The 9,857-nt window shown below is 45.2% G+C and overlaps 1 long non-coding RNA gene across 1 annotated transcript; it reads left to right on the forward strand.

Moving 5' to 3' along the window:
• The first annotated feature begins 737 nt into the window (after window positions 1–737).
• Window positions 738–1,731, forward strand: LOC138301031 (uncharacterized). Its single transcript, XR_011205053.1, has 2 exons — window positions 738–1,004; window positions 1,567–1,731. It is a non-coding gene; the product is annotated as an uncharacterized lncRNA (long non-coding RNA).
• Window positions 1,732–9,857: the final 8,126 nt, after the last annotated feature.

A 9,857-nucleotide genomic window follows, 5' to 3' on the forward strand; every position in this document is an offset into this window, starting at 1 on the left:
ACGCTCAATGAAAAAAAAATTTTAAGATCTTAATTAGACCCCTATAGTCTCCTACATACCAGCCCTGGAGTTACCCTGACCCCTTATGCCACTTTAAATGTTCCCTAAGATGGCGCCACAACTTTCTAGACAGCTCAACCCAAGCCAATCACAACATCTCTGTTGTCACGTGCATTTGCGAATACATCACAATAATCGCTAAATCGTTGTGAGGCTAGACATACACATTTGTTTTTTCCTTTAAAAGCACTGCATGAATTTTCACCACATAAACGAAAGTGTAATCTGTGTACTGAAACCTAGGTTTCTGCCACGTTTTGTGTAAATCCATCCAGTTGTGCGGGCTGTGTCTAAAGATCCTATGGGAATTCCCATATCTAAAGGTTATCGGGACGCTATAGTTAGATTCTGAATTCACGCGGACAAAACCAGAGAAATTCAGCAGTTATAGTGTGACGAGGACAATGTTTGGACTGCAGTTCCACAATCCTATTCCACTAAGACATGATTTTATGCTGAGCAGAAGTAATATCCATACTAGTTAGTCTGGATTTTCTTGGTGATATATGTTTCAAAGAAGAGGTCACTCTCACTGATGGGTGTAAGTGATTGCATTTGTTTTTAGGTCGAGCTTAGTAGTGCACAAGCGCTGCTTTTCCGACTGTGAGCGTCCGGGGAACCCAGACGCCGACAGGAAGTACCCCGGGGGCTCCCTGGAGAATGCCCACACTCACCCGGAAGTGCTAGGAGCAGCTGCGTTCGGCATCTGGAGACAGAATGCGAAAGCCATAAGGGTTTTTAAACCTGAGTAGGACGGTGGGGGAATGGGGGAGTTTTCTCTTGGTGGGAAAAATTGAGCTGTGGAAAGCAGACCGGAACCAGTGCCTGGGAGATGACCACGTCAAGGAGTGATGCCGCGCAACCCTGAAGCGATGCCGGAGGAAGACGACCAGCAGGAGAGCAAACAGACCAGCCACGCTCTGGGGAGAGCGTGGCCTTGGCAGGTAAGAAGCAAAGACAGAGCAGGAAGAGGGGGACACAGGAATTGAGTTTGATGCACAGCAGAGAAGGAGGTAAGTGGGGAAACCATCATAGAATAATCTGGGGCACATACATAATTATTACGGGTTATATGTATATATATTTTTTATTTGTATTTGGTTTGTGATTCACGGGGCACGGAAGGGGTGTATATGAAAGAGAGTTTGAAATGAGGGAGAATACCTACTCATAGAAAAATACAGGAAAAGAAGAGATAAGATAGAGAACATAGTATAAGAAAGAGACAGAAAGTTCACAAGAAGTTTTTGGAACCAGGGAAAGAAAAGAAGACAGAGGGAAAGGCAGGAATAGAGCAAAGTCAGAAAAGAGAAAGATAGAATATTGACAACCTGAGAAAAGACAGAACAGAGAGTAAAAGTCAGCTTAAGTAAAGAAAAGAAAAGGAATAAAAGAAAAGGGCAGAGAAGACTGAGGGAAAGTAAAGGAGAGAAAGAGTAACACCAATAATACCTACCTCCTAAAACAATCCTTCTATGTTCTTTTTCCTCCTATGTGCCTCCTGAGTCTCCACCTGGAAAAGAAGACAGAACAAAGTAAAGGAGTTGAAGAACGTATGAAATGAAGGAAAAGAAGAGAGAGAGAGAAGAATAAAGGGAAAAGAGACACTTGTATAACCAAAGACTGTAACAGAACTATCAAACACAGTAATAAAATCATAAACCACTATAACGCCTACCAGCCTCAATTATCTGACCCTGTCACACCGACGTGTTGGTATGTATCTGGGCTTTTAACCACACCCACCGCATGCCCATCACTATCAATCATTCATGGGCTGGCCTTTCAAAAAACCTTTTTGTTTTCGTTGGTAACTGTTTTACATCTGTCCCTCCTTAGGGTGGTTTTGTTACCGCCTTGGCCTTCGACCCTGTTACATGGATAATTGCACTTTTGACGATAACTTAGACTGTGAGCGAACTTCTTTTTCCTTTTGTGTCTCTCCTTTGCGATCACGGTGGCCTTTGAATCGGCTCGGTTATATCAACTTTAATATTTTTTTTATTTTTAGTTTGTGTGGCAAGAAAAGTCCAGTTAGGAATTTTCAACTCTAATAGCTCTAACGTGAGCAAATGCGAGACCCACTGCATTGCAAATGCTTGTTTGAGTTGGGGATGTGAATCCATCCTACTTCATGTGGAAAGCCAGACCTGGATTTTGGCTTGTTTGACACTACTGCTTTTGAGAATGTACTTGTTCATTCTTGGTAACATATCTACCTGGAGGTACTAAACATGTTACTATTATTATGTTTGTTAGAATGTTGGTACTCAACATCCAGGCTAAGATGATAGTGAGACAGTCTTTGAACTAATCAATGACCTTGCTTATTGGGACTTTCTGACAGAGGTCAGTGCCGTTGCTATACAGGTAAATCTTAATTCTGTGTCTGGTGAGGAAGATTTCAGGTGGCTGAATTTCGAAATGGGAGACAAACAGAAGATGATAGATCCTAGAGTCACTCTGCAAAGCACTGATAATCACTGGACCTGGAGCAGACCATATGGATGAATTGTTTTTTGATTGGAAAGGTAACCAGGGAAACAATGTAGTGATTTGCCATTGACTGTCCAAAATGATGATAAAAGTTTGATAAAGGCTTGATTAATGATTAGAAAGCAGCCAAACATCAATTGAGATCGTCAGACAGGAATCGCAGATGTCGGTGTTAGAAGGACACCAATCACAACCTGCACCATAATCAACAACTGAACTGAATAGGTATGAAGGGAGTTGAAATTAATTTGGCTGTGTGGTTGGATGGGAAATTTTGCAATAATCGTTTAGGAAAACAACATGTGCTGTTGCTGTGAGGGGTATTGTTTGCTATACAGGGCTTGGAGCCCACTCATTTCTTTCTCCTAATTGGTCAGTGTGTACCTGTTGTCACTTCCTTTTCTTCGATGGAGCATGGCCCAAGCACAGATTGATTCATCTTAATTAGTGTCCATCAACAGATTGCAATGTGATTGATATATTGTTTCTTCTTCTCCTCCCACACCTCTTGTCCAAGGAGCTTTTTCCCCTTCCCACCCAAATCTGGAATAGCTTAGGTTTAAACCTCTGACAGTCTATTCTGTTTGTCTCTTCTCACAACAATGCGGTTGTTTCATTCATTCTCTGTCATAACTGAGTACTGAGTACATATGCTGCTTCTATTTGGAAACGGTTTTCAACATTTGTATCTATACAACATTGGTGCCACCTGGTCCCATCCCCTTTATCCCCAATGGGATAATATGTTGCTCATTCGCTCACTAGCCCCTTCATCTCTAAAACACATGTATTTGTAAAATAGTCCCTTCAGAAGCACTGTAGATACTAGCAAGCTCCTGCATCACATCAATGGCATCAGATGTTTACATCATAGTTCGAGATAGTTAGTAACATATGGCATTAGAAGCACAATAAGGATATTCAGTGGCAACTCTGGCAACTTTCTATAACACACATTGCCACTCCATTCTACACCACCCAATGCCACTCCAGACCACACAATGCCACTTCAGTCCCCACCACACAATCCCACTCCACTCCACTCCACTCTAAACAATGCAATTCCACTTCTTGCCAGGCAATGCCATTGCATGACATACAAAAGCTACTTCACTACACACCGCACAATTCCACTCCACTCCACCCTACTCCGCTCCACTCTAGGCACAGCAAGGCCACTCCATTCATCTTCATGCCACAAAGTGCCACTTCATCCACACAATGCCACTCTACTCCACACAATACCACTTCATTCCACTCTATGCCACACAATCCCACTATCCTTCACTCCACACCATTCAATGACACTCCATTCCACTCCACTCCATTCAATGGCACTCGACTCCGTGCAATGCCACTCCAATCCACACAATGCCACCCTACTCCAATCCACTGCATTCAATGCCAATCCACTTCGCACAATGCCACTTCACATCAAGCCACCCCACTACACGTCACACAGTGCCATTCCACATAATGCCACTCCACGGCACACACAAAATGCCACTTCACTTCACACATCACACATGGCCACTCCACTCCATGCCACACAATGCCACACCATTCCAACCCATGCCACACTATGCAATCCACTCCAGGCCACACAATGCCATTTCACTCCACTCCACTTCATGCCACACAATGCCACTCTATGCTGCTCAATGCCACTCTACACAATAAGACTTCACTCTATGTCATGCATTGTCGCTTTAAATGGCTCCAGGCCACACAATGTAACTCCACTCTACTCAACTCCAATCCACTCCACCAATGCCACTCCACTCCGCCACCCAATGCCACTTCACTTTACTTAATACAATGCCACTCTACACCATGCTACACAATGACCGCTCGGTCCACACCACACAATGCCACTCCACACAATGCCACTTCACGCCATGCACACAATGAACCTTCACTCGAAATCACAAAATGCCACTCTACTCCACACCAAATGCCACTCCACTGTACACGAGGTGACTCCACTCCAGTACACCCCATGCAACACAATGCCTCCCTACGCCATGCCACACAATTCTACTTCACTCCATTCCACACTACACTATGCCAGTCCACTCAGGCCACATTATGTCACTACACTCCACGTCACACAATGCCACTTTACTCCACCCCATGCCACTCCAATCCACGTCACTTCATGCCAACCCATGCCACACAATGTTTCTCCACTCCATGCCACTCCACCCCAATCCCCTTCATGCCACACAATACCACTCCGCTCAATGCCACTCCACTCTGCTCAATCTCACACAATGCCACTCCAATCCACGCCACACAGTGTCAATCTCTCAATTTCACATAATACTGCTCCACACTACATAATGCCACCCAACTCCTAACCACACCACTCCAGGTCACTCCACTCCACTCCACTCCACATTATGCCACTACACTCAATGCCAACAGATGTCACATAGGCAAGACCTATTGTCTTTGCCAATATCTGTTATAAGTATATATTGGCTAACGCTTTACAGTTTTTACTACATTGTTAGCCTGGATTCGATAATCTATTCCACTTTTAAGGAGTTGTTTCCTTCAGTACATGGCGTGACAGCCATGACCCATGCTTTCTGGGCTTGTGCCCAACTTTTTTGGGTAGCCTTAAGTGGAAAAAAGTTCTCCAAGCCCAGCCTCAAGTCCAACCCAAACTCAGTGCATCTTACAAAGGGGTATTGCCAATTTATTCTTGGGTACTTGGTGGCCAAGAAGGTTGAAAATGTGTGCAGTAGTCCAAAGCCATGAATGAGAAAGCGTTATGGAGAAATAGCACTAAAATAGGTTTATAAGCTTCAGGAGAGGATCTGAGGAGCAGCAGGATCATGGAAAGTTTAATTTGTCACCATTATTCTGACAGTTCAAAGCCTGGAAAACTTTCCTTTACTGCCAATGGAAAATTAAACGCGTGCTCTTTTATGACATTAGCCGGTGAGTTGGGACTGAGGGTTGGAAAGGAAACATTTTTCTCTGTTGTGCCCTGCAGAAGGTGAAAGTACGAATCCTCCAAAATATCTTTATGTTCAAAGTGTGATTCATCATTGTGGTGGTCTCAAGGGTCCAGCTTAGTGAGGTGTTTTCCTTCAGCAGAGCAATGAACCCAGGATTTCATTTTTAATTTGAAAGGTGAATGTGTAAGCTCCTCCGATCTGCTCAGCGTTGCCTAGGAAATGAAAATGTAAAGGCTTCAACAATTCAGTGATGGGCCCGTTTGTTTGAAGGTGGATGACAGACGTAGCTCTACTCACCGGGCATGTGAAACTGTATTAATTTTTATGAGAAAGTCTAAATAAGACCCCCATGCGCTCTGAGTCAATGCCCTCCCCATCCCTCCTTCAGTTATTTGGTTAAACAGTGAAGGACTGACTTGAGTTTATCTGATCATAGCGACTGTCTAGAATTAGAAATCATATGCGGGTCGGGCTGGGAGAAAAAATAGCTCAGGCAGCAAAATAAAAGTGGCCCTCTTTACAAATCAGATAGCTCAAAGGTGGCCCGCGTTTGCAAACTACAGCGTTTTTGAACTTGTAAAGGCACTTTGTGTAGATATTTTGTAGGGAATTGCATACTTGCTTTCACGTTTTCTGTAGCTTATGTTTGTAGTAATAGCAGGTAAATCATTAGAAAAAACTGCCCACAAGACCACAAAAAGGCCCACAAATAGCCAAAACAAGCACCTCCAAAGCCAATAGATTTTCCCTCTGTGATCCCTCTGCCTATCAGCACTGTAATGTGCTTAAAGATGTTGTGGGAAGTGTGAGCTACAGTGGTGACTGCAGCCAGGAAGGGCTCGTGGGGCAGCATGCTGAGCGGGGAGTGAGGGGGAGCCAATAATTTAAAAAAAATTACACTTACCTGCCACCTTGCCCCTGCTGCTCCTGCCACCTCGCTGTTTGCCTTGCTTCCCTCCCCACCCAATTCAGATGCTTCTCTCATGCTGTGATACAGCATGAGAGAAGCACTGGAATTGGCCTGAGCAGGCTGAAATGCCACTCAGAGAGGAAGTGAGAGCCTGCGCTTGGTCTCCACCTGGCTGTGTAATACAGCTTGGGTGGAGAGTTTTAAGTGCGCATGTCAGTTTGGCCGGCCTCAGAAGCACTTAAAGAGCACCACTACTCCTCCTCCCTGCTGACACGGAGGATGCTGGTCCCTCCCTGCCCTAGACTCAGCGGAAAAATAAAATGCTAATGATCTATGATCAGTTCATTTTTCTTCTGCCTTTTAGCAACAGGGCGACACTTCTCTGCCATAGTGGAGAGGCCGTCCCTGGTGAGCTGCTGAGCAACAGGACTCAAACTAGTGCTTTAAATGGGCAGGTAGCGTCCGGTACTAAGTACCTGAAGTTCTTTATTTTTCAAGGGGTATTACCTGCATTTCTAAGCACTGCTGCATTACAAGTAATGAGAGAGTACTGGCACTTCTCAGGAGCATACAGGTACTTTACATAGTGAGTACCAGTATTTCTATAAAAACTAAGGGCCTGATTTAGATGTCATCAGAGGTGAATACTCTGTCATAAAGATGACCGATATCCTGTCCGTCGTATTACGATGCCAAGATATCCTAGGGGGATCGTAATGTGGCAGATGGGATATCCATCACATTTGTGATGGAGTATTCCATCCGCCGACATCTAAATCAGGCCCTAAGTCAGAACACTTTTTTGTTTACTTTGAGCCATGTTGCCCAGCAGCCCGGGCTGCTTTGCAGCATCTTTAAAAAATACTGGCAAACCAAAAAGATCTTGCATAGGCAAACCTAGTGGCTTTGCCAATGCTTGTGTATCCTCAGGGCACACATGCCATCAGCATCTTTAAGTGTATGGCGAAAGCTCAAAAATGTATCGCGCACCTGTGCATCTGCATACAAATTGGTGTTCAATTTGTATGAGGCCCAGGAAAAGAGAAGAGACATTCTTTGACTAACAGACAAAAGTGCAATGGCCTGCAATGGGAAAGTAGCACTTGTAACAAGTGTGGTGTGAATACTGGCTTTAAGGAAGTGGGTTAGCAAGCAACCCTCTTCTCTGGGGAGAGGATGTGGTATAATAGCCAAAGCTGCCAACTGTGAACTAGGTTTGAGTCTCAATGTTGACTCAATATACTGTGATTCTGGGTAAATCACTTAGGCCCTCATTATGTACATGGTGGGATGCCCCGCCACCAACCGTGCCGGCGGGCAACAAATGACTGCCAATGGCGGTGGTCGGCATCCCACCAAATAATGACGCATGGTGCCTCACCACCAGTGATGGCGGTGAGGCCCGTCATGCGTCATGCTGGTGGTACTATACGTCATCATTCGTAACCCTAGCCTGCCCTGGGTACTAACATAAACACTATACAGTAGATCGACAGGCAGGGACAAATCCAATAATTACTTTAGGAAACCAGTACTCACTCCTTATTTCATGGGTAAATTCCTTTCCCTTATTTATTTAACTCATTTGTAAAGGTCAGCAGAAGCTCGTCATAAAACAATCCATCACGTGTTTTATCTCTAAAACATAGGTATAAATATAACAATAACATCACAAACATATGTAACACAAATGAACAAAAGGAGGGTTACGCCCACCATCATTTCTTTGCATTACGGTCACTATTACACAATTATAAATGTGATCCACTAGGCTGTGATGATCAAGGGATTTAACTGCACCCAGCTGCCAAATACCTCAATATTTTTTTCAAAGGTATTATGTAGTGCAAAAACAATTCTGCATAAAAATTCATTCGCTTCAAAGCCCTTGATCCCACTAGAAAGATGTCAACGCGTTTCGGCCTCGTCAGTCAGGGCCTCGTCAGGACTGTCAGGGGGCACTGGTACCACTTTATTCTGTTTAGTTTCCACTAGTTACAGATTACTGCAACTGCTCTCGATTTTTTTTCCTGGCTATCAACTCAAGTCTTACTTCCTAAGTTCAGGCGTCTATGTTGATTCGGTGGCAAACAGTAGGGTAGAACCTCTTAACGGTTAGATTGTTATCTTTATGTTGCCGTGCCACAAACAAGCAGTTCAATGCTTTCGAATTTTCCAAGTGTCTGGGACTTTCTTCTGTTCGCGTCTCAACTCGCAAAACCTGGTTTTAGGAAGTAAGACTTGAGTTGATAGCCAGGAAAAAAAATCGTTGTAGAGATAAAACACGTGATGGATTGTTTTATGACGAGCTTCTGCTGTCCTTTACAAATGAGTTAAATAAATAAGGGAAAGGAATTTACCCATAAAATCAGGAGTGAGTACTGGTTTCCTAAAGTAATTATTGGATTTGTCCCTGCCTGTCGATCTACTGTATAATGCTGGTGGTCATTGGCAGGGGTGGATGCTACTCCACCCTCAGCGCCATGACACTCCCTACACCGCCATGCCTATGATGAAGCAGTTATAGGTGTGGCAGTGCATGGAGAGGTGGCAATGGTGGCGGAGCAGCATCCAGGGAGCCCGTTCCCTCCTGGAGCAGCGTGACGGAAAAGGTAAGTGCTCTCCGAGAGGGAAGGGGGGCGGGGTGTGTGAGTGCATGGGGGTGTGGGTGGGTGTCTGTGGGGGTGTGTGTGTGTCTGAGTGCATGTATGCATGTGTGCATGTCCGTGAATGGGTGAATGTGGATGTGTGAGTTTGGGGAGGCCTGTATGTAGGGGTGGGTGGGTGGGTGGGTGGGGGATGGTGAGGGTCGGGTGGTGGGCCCTGCATAGGGTTTTGGGGAAGGAGGGTTGGGAGGTCGATTTCCAGGGTTCGGGGGATGGGGGTGGGGGCTGTTATAGAGGCTTGGGGGTCTGTGTAGGGATTGTGGAAATGGGGAGGGGCCAGGCATGTCACATACACGTGACAGGAATGATTATTCCTGTCACCCCTATGCTTTCCACCAGGGATTACCTTGCGGGGTAACTCGCCAGGGAATGCCTGGCAGAAATGGAATCGTAATCCCACCGCCTGTCCTGCCTCTACCGCCGGGCCAAATGTGCTCACAGTCAGCCCGGCGGTGGACTGTGGCCTGGCTGTGGGTGGCAGTAAACTACTACTATGTTCAGAATATGGCCGTCTGGACCACCATGCAGCTGTTGGTAATGACCGCTGGCGTGGTGGGCCAGACCACCATGTTCATAATGAGGGCCTTAATCTCCCTGTGCCTGAAAAACAAAAATATATTTGTCCTTGTGTATGGTAATGCTGCTCATACACAGCACTCTAATACATTTGGGTCGAGTTTGCACTATGTAAACCTGGAGGACAAAAAAAGCAACAAGAAGGAAGAAGGTGGGAAACAAAGGCCGTGGGTGAGTGGG

Source organism: Pleurodeles waltl, chromosome 6 (genome assembly GCF_031143425.1).
Source record: "Pleurodeles waltl isolate 20211129_DDA chromosome 6, aPleWal1.hap1.20221129, whole genome shotgun sequence".
Classification (NCBI taxonomy): Eukaryota; Metazoa; Chordata; class Amphibia; order Caudata; family Salamandridae; genus Pleurodeles; species Pleurodeles waltl.